Here is a 7,066-nt window from a genome sequence, read left to right on the forward strand (position 1 = left end):
ATTGTGAAGGATCTAAGGTTTTACCCTGCTTTCATGCTAATAATTGTATCTACTTCAGTCTCACAGATGCTGGCAGAAGACACAAGACTCCTGAGTCAGAGAAAAAAGACAATTATTCACAGCAAGTTAGTTTGAGTTCATACTTATGTCACTTTCCCTTGTCCAATTCCCACAGAATGAAGTGAAAAGGGCCAGGTGACTTTGCACATATAGATGACAGAGGGTAGTATTTCAGGAGAGAACACCAAGCTGAGAGAACCCAAATATTTATACTGAACAGTAAGCCTACTTGACCTTTACCCCAGAGGGAGACATTCTGGATAGTAAACAAATCGGCACTTTGCTCTGGAGAAAGACACCGTATCTGTCTCTGTCTTCCAAGGCTGCTCCTTACATAAACATCCTTAAAATGGACAAAGGCAGCCAGCTGGTAAGAGATACAAGAGGCCCATGGAGAGCCGTCTTCTAATGCTCAGAATTCCCCAGACTTGCACACATCACCTAACTGGGTATGTCACCTTGCCCAAGTCCAGGACAACCAAGGTCCTGGAGCAACTTGGAGCAGGGAGTACAGTGGCCTCTTATCCCAGCAGACAACCAGACATGTGGTAGGCACTGCACAGTCAGACTCTGGTAACCACTGGAAGTCAATAACCCTGCAGGTTCTAAGACTTGTGTATCAGGACCTGGCAGTGATGAGGATGGGGAGCCAGGGGAAGACGATAGGGAAAAGATTATGAAACAAAAGTGAAAGGGAAGATGAAATGCAAAAATCAAAGTGATGTCACCTGTATCTTCCTTCATGTGCTCATTCGCTAGATGGGAATAATCCCTACCTCCTAAAGATGGGTGAGGATTTCCTAAGGTCAAGCATGTAAAATCCTTAGCATGGCCCCTGTTAATACCACAGCTCCACAAATGCAAACCATATGACAAGTGAGAGACATTAGATGACAGTCATACTTCAATTTAAGTAAATTTAATTTTAAAAGTATACACTTCTTAGAGGAAGTTGTGGGGCTTCTATAAAGCGAGACTTCCATGTTCTTTTTTCCTGCAACTGCCGTTTTTCTGTTTTAACAAGTTAATTCCTTTGGAGGATTTCCAATAAGACATAATTTACAAAAAATGCACTTGACACCAAATATTTGGTAACCCATCTGAATACATACCCTAGGCCAATTTGTGTTGCTGTAGAATCACCTGTCCTTACTTTATACTATTTGGTGGAGTATCACAGTGCATCCCAAACTTGAACTTGCAGAAGAATCACCCCCTGGGGCTTGTTAAGACAGATTCTGATTTAGTAGGTGTGGGATGATGCTTGAGATTCGGCACTTCTACGAGTTCCCAAGTGATGCCACTTGTTCAGGAACCATACTTTGAGTAGCAAGAGACGAAAACACAGTAGCCCTGTCTTATATGGAAGTCAGGCTTCCCTGGAACATAAAACAGCCAAGGGAGGAGGGGCAGGCTTTTGCCAGCCACTCTGTGGTTGTCATTAGTGCCAGCTCTTTGGTGGGTACTTTCTTCTTTAGCCCATGCTCCAGCCCAGTAGACTCTTACCTACTACACAATCTGCACCACCTCATGGCCCTGTGTGTCCTCCACCTCCCACCCAACCCCTATTCAATTACCCAGAGTTGGCAGGAGGGAGGAGTTTTCCATTAACTGTTCCCCTCCCCACTGAGGGCCAGTGGGAGGCTGAGCCACCCGCCTCTGTTTACTGTAAACACAAGGAGCTGCTGCTCAGGCTTCCACTAACCTGCTCTCCACCTCCCAGGGCTTCTGCCCATCCAACGCCCCTGGAGGCCACCTTCAGCCTCCTTCTCTCCCTAAAGTCCTCACCTAGGGCTGACCCTGGAGGCTGCATTCTAACCCTACATCCTCAGAAGGGGAGCTGCAGAGGTCTTAGGATGGGTCTGCTATATCTGAACTGACACAAGTTTTGTTGTGTCCCCTACACATTGGAGACATCCCTTCCTCCTGCCCTCCCTCCCTCCCTCCTGTTCACTTGATTTCTTCCACCTTTCTGTAGTAGTCAACAGTCTTAGTTACAAGTGATAGATATACTGCCACAAACTAGCATTAGGAGAAAATATAAAAATAATAAAACAAAAAACTAATGACTTATAAAACCAAGAAGGGGCTTCAGGTTCAGGTAGGTCCAGGGTTTCAAATGATATGGTCAGTCCTTGCTTTCTCCATCATGCTGTGCTGTAATCATTGTCTCTTACCAGATTGCATCCAAGAATCTTCAGCTCTAATTTCATATTGTCTCAGCCTAGTTAACCTGTTAGAAAACAAACAAACAAAAAAGATTCTACCTGAACCAAAGGAAATTGTGATGTCCACAACACATTTCTCTTTCCTTCAATCCCTCTTTCTACCTCTCATTCCAATATAAAAAAGGTAAGGTTGCTATCTTTTGTCCTCAAAGATCTTACAGTCTAATGGGAAGGCATGGGGCATATACCAATAACTACAACATTCTATTATCAGGACCATGGAAAAAAGCATCTGCAGATTTGCACGCTTTTATTGGGTTCCTGGTACACGCCAGTTCTATGCTATTCATTTCCATTTCTGTAACCTGAGCTGACCCACAAGTGTGTGCAGTGCCTGTAGCAGGAGAAGCTGCCAGGCTGCAGCTCACGACAGGGGAATCTACGCTGGGACACTTCAGCTCACTGGAACAATGTCCCAAGCAGGGATCAAGGAGAAAAGGGAAACCCTAGGCACCCGTAATGGCTCTGCCTTCCCATCCAAGCATGTCCTAGCAGGAAGATAAGAAGCAGTGCAAGGGGAAGGGGAGGGAGGGGAGCAATAGGCATACATTATGAGCACAGTTGTGCATAAAAGGTGATGGGCCAGGACTCATGCTGCACTGCACCCACGAAAGGTAAAACTCCTCAACTCAAGAAGGTCTTTCATGTAGAGACCACGGATGTCTCCAGAGAGGTTCACAACCCCCTGAGATTGTATATAACAGGTCATGTGAGTGTGGAGGGTGCGGTTTTTGAGGAAATGGTTGCTAGCTTCCATCATATTCTCAAAGACGGTCACCATACCTTCATGGTAGACCCCGAATCTGGCAGCAGTGCTCCAACGCTGCTCCCAGCACAGTCCAAGCCACCTCCCCTTGTAGCCGTCTTGCCTTTTCACCTTATCCCCAAGCCTGGGTTCAAGGGCCTCACCTCATCCTTTAGCTCACTCTAAACTCCTCATGCTAGCTTGCTTTCAAACCTAGTTCTGCCTGCTAGCTGTGTGATCTCTTTCTCTAAACCTCAATTTCCTCATTTGTAAAATGGCCTGGTAATCACACAATCTTGCGAGCCAAGCCCTCATCGTGGTGCCCTCCTTCTCTCACCCTCCTGCTAGTCCCATCACAGTGCTAATAACTTTTATCAGGTAGAGTACATAATGCCATCATCTACACTCTTATCTTGTAGGGATGCTGCAAGGATTTGAGGTGATGCTTTTATGAAAGCATCCAGTGCAACACTTAGCAAGAGACAGTGCAAAGTCACAGGAAACTTTTTACCTCCTGACTTCATTTCTTACCCCTTCATCTGATCCCTGCCTTGTAAACTGGGTTTCTGAGTCTTCCAGTGTGAAAGGGCCCAGGGAGGTTTTTGGCCCCCAAGGTGTCCTTCCCCATCCCCAGACCCCCACTGACATTAGGACACTGAGATCCCAGTAGCTAGGGACCCATTGGACCCCTCTCTGGGCAAACCAGTTCTCTGACTGACACCAGCATTTCTATGAAAACCAGTTCACCTGGCTCCAGTAAGGAAAACAGGCCCTATCAGGAGCTAGCACCTAGACAGGATTCCCCTCGCTTTTTTTTCCCAAAATCTTGATGATCTTACATTTAAAACATGTATTCCCTTGCTAGTTTCAAGTTGCAGTGCCTGGGCACAGAGATATGGGAACTAGAGCTGCTGGATCCTTACACTGTTGGCTGAAGGAAGCCTCTGCCCTTCCCACACACTGCTCTGCAGGTCAGCACCCCCAGATCTCACCCACCAAGTAACTGGGCCTGTCTAGTGCTGTCTGAGCAGCTGTTCCAGATGCCCCCAGAAGGCCAGGAATGGGTGGGCTGAGGTCCGAGGGCTGATTCTCAGGGACAGAGCAAACCCTGCCTGATTCTAGGGGGAGTTACAGCCCAAAACCCTTAGAGACAGGAGAGGAAAGGAGAATCAAAGTGTTCTAAGGGTGTCTAAGGACCGGGCCCTTTGGAAACGTTGTCTTATTTAAGGCTCATAAGAGCCTTGGAGTAAAGGCTGTTTTATAGCCTTTTTGCACAAAAAAACAAAAAACAGACAAACAAAAAAAAACAAGACTCTGTAAAGTGATCTTATTCCAAGATCACACCACTGAAGGTGGCAGAGTTTGATCTAATTCTGCTTGGTACTACTTTCTGGTTGTGCAATCTTGGGCAACTTCCTTCCTCTCTCTGGGCTTCAGTTTCTATATCTGTACAATGTGGCACTAATAATACCACCTCATGAAATTCTCTGCAGCTTCAGTGAGCTAGCCCATGTCAAGCACTCGGCACGATGCCAGGCATACAATATATTTTATGAACAAATGAGGGAGTGAAGGAAGGAATGGCTGGGAGGCAACTCAACTCAAGCCCCATTCAAAACTTTTAATTTCTTCCATGATTCATGGAGCTCATATTAACACTAGAGTGTGCCAAGTTTTCCTAGTTTCCATCGTCTTCATGATATCAGCCTGAGAATTTTTCTCCACTTAAAGAATTTATTTAACTCCACTAGGGAAAATCCTGTCTGGCCAATGGTCATCAATTCTGAGAGTCCTTGTGGGAACCAAACAGTCACATGTAGAGACCTGTCTGACACTCTCATTCCAGAACATTCCACATTCTAGCTAGGCCACATTCTTTAGGTCCTCTAAAAGCACTGCCTATTGCTGGAGGCAAGAGACCCAGTCCCCAGAATAACAGGAGCCCTGAAAATAGCTTCCATTCAGTGTGCCCCTGACGATGGACACCACCTTGCCTCACCATTGTCTCTTCAGTTTGCTGTGCAGTGCCTCACATCTGAGAGATGCTCAATAAATGCTTGTGGAATGAATAGAATCCAAACAGAGTTGAACATAAATGTGCAGGACTTGCTAGTTCTTCCGTGTATAGACAACACTGGGTCTTTAGCTGGGATGTCAGTGCCTAGCAACAACTTATACGTGGCCCTGGGGTCTGTGTCCAGAAAAGTGGGATCCCCTGGCTTGTATTTTGTTAAAAAGTGAGTTCCCTGTATCCATTTGACTGGGTTTCATTGGAGGACATTTGAAAAAGGAAACTGGGGAAGGCAAATCAGCCTCCCTGGGTTCCTGCAGAGAGCACCTTTAACGAGACTGTCATTTTGAGATTCCTCTTCCTCTTGTTTGCTTCTCCTATGCCCACAGCTTCTCTCAGAGAATGGATTGAACCCCTATTTTCCTCACTGAAGATCACATCAGTGCAAGGACATCCTGTCTGGATGGATAGGAAGTGCCCCAGAAGAAGTCTCTCGTGCATCTGGGCCCCATAGGAGCAAGCTTCTGACTGCCATCTCTCAGGATCTCACCGCCTTCGCACCTTGCAACGGCTCCTCTCCGCAATGTTAAGCAAGCCCAGGGCTGATTGCCAGTCATTTCTAGAAGGGTGAAGTTCGAAGGGATATCTGGAGCAAACAAACTTCGGGTGGCAGGCCAGCCACTGGGAGCATGGCAGGGGCTCCCAATGGAACAGGGCAGGAATCCACTAAGACCTTGAACTCTGGGGCATGAAAACTCAGGGCTCCAGACTTGGCCCCACCACAAACCAGTTGTAAGACTTTGGGCAAGTTATTTAATCTTTTACAACCTCAGTTCCCAAACTACAAAATGAGCCTAGCAATAATGTCCCATCATGATACGTTTTAAGATTAAATGAGCCAAAGCCTGTTAGTACCTGGTGCTTGGGAAATGCAGTCATACAGCTGCTGGTGGGCACGCATTGCTTGGGCGTCCTATAATCTGTATCACCACTAGGCTGTGAACTACTCGAGCGCAGGAACTCAGGTGACCAAGACATGGGCCTGGCCTATAGTAGATGCTCATCGATTATTTGTTGGATGCATGTCAGACGAGGCTGAGTGGAAATTACACTCACTGTTGTCATGTTAGTGGTATTGGTTTGTCTTCCTGTCTCCTTAACTAGACTGAGGTCCTAGAGAACACAGGTTAACCTTATTCTTCCATGTATTCCCAGTGCCCAGCACACTCTCAACCTCTCTGAGTCTGTGTTTCCCTACCTACAAAGTAGAAATAAAAGCCCTACTTGGTGGGATTTCTGAAGGTAACATGAGTCAGTACATGTGAAACACTTTGCGTGGTGCCTTGCCTTCGAAAGAGCCCCATTATGACGATTGTGATCATAACTACTTTAATAAAGGTGTCTGACCTAGTGTCCAGGGCTTGCAGGTCAGGTTCCTCACACTCCTAGGGTATGGCCATCTGGGTTAATTCATGGATGAGCTTGGAGATCTCTTACCATTTACTAAATGCTGACCTCTTATACGCCAGGACCTGCAGGGCCTCCTTTAAGTGGCAAGTAACTTGCCCATGATCACACACCTACTAATCAATAGAGCCGGGCTTTGAACTCAAGCCTCTGGCTCCACAGCTATCATGACTGTTCTTCACTATTTGGCCTCCCTAAGGCCTGTTAGTTTCTCAGTCTGAACACAACTGATCTTGTGGGTCAGATGGTTTGTGGTTGTGGGTGGCAGCTGTCTTATGCACTGTAGGGTGTCTAGCAGTATTCCTGCCTCTGCCACTAGATGCCATGACCTCCCCTGCCCCCAGAGTTGCAACGACCAAAAGTAACTCCAGACACTGACAAATGTCTCCTGGGTTGAGAACCCTTGATCAAAAACAACCTTTCCCTCTCCCAAACCCACAGGAGCCCTCTCCCAAAAGCATTCTGAGGCCATCGTCTCCTGGGACAGGAGTACCTTGGGAAGAAGTTTGAGCTCTGTTCCAATTCCACTGACTCAACGCCCTCTGTCAGGATCCA

This window comes from Callithrix jacchus, chromosome 2 (assembly GCF_049354715.1).
Source record: "Callithrix jacchus isolate 240 chromosome 2, calJac240_pri, whole genome shotgun sequence".
Taxonomy (NCBI): Eukaryota; Metazoa; Chordata; class Mammalia; order Primates; family Cebidae; genus Callithrix; species Callithrix jacchus.